The sequence below is a fragment of the Gavialis gangeticus genome, unplaced genomic scaffold (genome assembly GCF_001723915.1).
Source record: "Gavialis gangeticus isolate Ggan-Ray unplaced genomic scaffold, GavGan_comp1, whole genome shotgun sequence".
In the NCBI taxonomy this organism is placed as follows: Eukaryota; Metazoa; Chordata; order Crocodylia; family Gavialidae; genus Gavialis; species Gavialis gangeticus.
The window spans coordinates 13,558,540-13,561,512 of record NW_017728991.1 but is presented as its reverse complement, the minus strand read 5'-3'; positions in this window follow the sequence as shown (position 1 = coordinate 13,561,512).

The following is a 2,973-nucleotide window of genomic DNA, read 5'->3' as shown; positions in this document are numbered from 1 at the left end:
CCCGCGCGGCGGGAGGACCGCGGCGCCCCCTGGCCCGGGCAGGCGAGGAGCTGGCGCGTGGTGCGGGATCGAGCATGGCGCTGAAGGCGGGGATCGGAGTCGAGAAGCGGACAGGGGTCTCAGGAGGTCACCTCTGCCTCCCCCCTGCAGGTAGCGAAAGGCTGCTGTTCAGCCCCCCCTGCTCTTTTCTTCTGCAGGCTCAAGAAACCATGGGCAGGCAATTATTTCAGGCGGAGGGCCGCTTACAGAGTTTTGGCAAGCCATCGAGGGCTGCATGACAGGCAGCCAGGGGCAGATAAATATTAATTTTCTAAATTTTTTAGGACCCCCACAGACCATATAGGATGGCCTGGTGGGCCGCATCCAGCCTGTGGGCTGCATTTTGCCCACCCCTGCAATAAACCCACTTCCTTCAGCCTCTTCTTGAGCAGAGTCCCAGAGTTGCGCTGCGGACAGGACGGTCCCCGAACAATGGGAGAGGCAAGGACTGACCAAACAAGGAGCAACGGTCTCAGGTTGCAGCAAGGGACATTTAGGTTAGAGATTAGGAAGAATTTTCTCATGAGGAGGGTAGTAAAATGCTGGAACAGGCTACCCAGAGAGGTGGTGCAGTCTCCATCCTTGGAGATTTTCACAACAAAGCTTTGGCTGGGATGGTCCTGCTTTGAGCAGGGGGTTGGAATAGATGTGATCTCCTGAGGTCCCTTCCAACCCTCATTTTCTATGATTTCTTAGGGTGACATTTTTCATTGGAGCAACTGCATGGATGCAACTGCACTTACTTACCCTCACTGAAAGGTGGAGGATATCAAAATCTGCTGCTTAGGATGGAAAATCTGCAACCATGCAGTTGCAAACATGCAGTTGCTGCAATGAAAGATGTCACCCTAAGAAATCCTTGCCTCTTGCATCGCTTCAGGACCCTCCTGGCTGCAACTTGACACTTCCCCTACCATTTATAAACAAGCAACATAGATACCTGCTGCATCTGCCCCAGGGGTATTCCCCCGAGCCAGGAGCCCTTGGCCTGCTCACACTGGGAGACATCACAAGGTCTCCCTCTGCCAGGAGGAGCTTGCAATCAGTGCTGCTGGCTTTGACCTGGAGATTGGCACTGAACAAAAACACCTGGCAGGCATGCATTGCCCTCATTATTGCTTTGTGGCTCCAGGGAAGAGCAGAGGAGGCTGTTATACAGCCAGGTTGTGGGTCCTTTTGTGGGGGAATCCCAGCCAGCGCTAGTCTGCAGGTTCCTGAGGCTTTATGGGCTGGTCCAGGGTATCTGTCATTTTAGGATGAGACAGGTTTTTAGCAAAGGGGAGGAGGGAAAGTGTGGAAACTGGAAGAACAGCTGGTAGGTTGTATCTGTGAAGATACAGGAACAAGGGGGTGTCTGAAAAGGGTTCATGTGTCTGGGAAGTACATATGCTTGGAAGTGGTGATGACAAAGGGGAAAAGGATGGTCTGGATGTGTTTAGCACCAGGCTTGGGAACTGGATGTGAAGCCAGTCTGTTCTTTCATAGCAGTGAGGTTATCATGCCCATGCCCTCCAGGCATGAAAGGTAGCTGTGCCTGTTTGCTTTTTTTTTGAGAGAGAGGTTTTGGAAATTCCCCCAAAGGATTTCACCATGGAGGAGATGCATAGTGCAATGCCCGAGAGGGTGAATCCAGCCTCTCTCTCACTGAGGTTCCCGAGCACAGAGGAACCACTATAGCTCCATTTTACACATGCCTTCATTGATTTTCCGAGCCCATAGATGTGAGGGGAACCCATGGGAAGTCCAGTTTTCCCCTGTGTCCTATCACAACAGTGAACTGGAGGCCAGGGAGAAACACTGGGGAAGCCACAGCAGGATGGTGCATCCACTGCTATTAGTTTCCCCAACCACTGATTCCCTGCTGGTGTCTGTGATTCTCTCACCTCCACTGAACTGTAGGGGCAGTTGGGAGGTGACAGAAGTGAAAGCATCCCTTACCTCTCTTGCCCCAAACTCGACCAAGAGAGCTATGTCCACAGGGTAGATTCAGCGCAAGGAGTTTAACACACAAGTTCAGAATAAACACTCCTTAGGGGTGGAAAGCTGCATTTAACCTCCCTTGATACTTTAGAAGCATCTGCAAGTTTCCAGAGCCTTGTATCCCTGCCTGCAGCATTACTTTAGGCTTAGGATGACCACAATTCAAATCTGTAGTAGGCAGAACAGTACAGGACCTGTGCATGCGACAAATGCGTCCACCCCTGGGAGAAGGAGCAGGCCCTGTACCTCTAAGCTAAGGGAAAGGCTTGTTTGATTTGCTGTGCTGCTGAGTACTGAGAATATTTGGAGCCCAGGACTTTGGGTTATGAGTTTGTACTGGACCAAGGGCCCTTGGCTCTTATCAGCAGGATACAAGGTCAAAGGTGATCATTCTCAGGTAGATCTGCTGAGTCTTCCTGACTTGGAATGAATTTGGCAGCATATTTTAAAATCTCTGCTCTCTGCAAGAGAGATTTAAAATCTTATGCAATGCAGGGAAAAATCTCATTCAGAGTGTCACCAGTCTGACAGCCTTGAACCATTGTCCTCATTTCCCCAGAGGAGCAAAGTCAAACAGATTTCTGCTTATTACCTCATTTAATGTCCAACTGGGATTCACACAGTACAGCCTGATGATCTGAGCACGGGCTGGTTAAGTAATAGCAGGATTACATCACTGTTGCTTGTTAGGCATTTATTGCCAGCTCCTTGGATTGGGAACTGTGTTTTCCTTTGTGGTAGGAACACCCTTAGCACTTTTGTTCATGTAAATGAAAAAATATATAATTTTGATAATTCATATGTGTGCTTTATCAATATATATATGTTACCTTCCAATCCAGTGCTCCAGCCCTACACACAATCACATGCAAACATACATTTATTCTTTTGCCCTCTCTTTTTTTGTTTTTAACAGGACTGACTTGTGAGTTAAGTTATGCACATGGATTAATA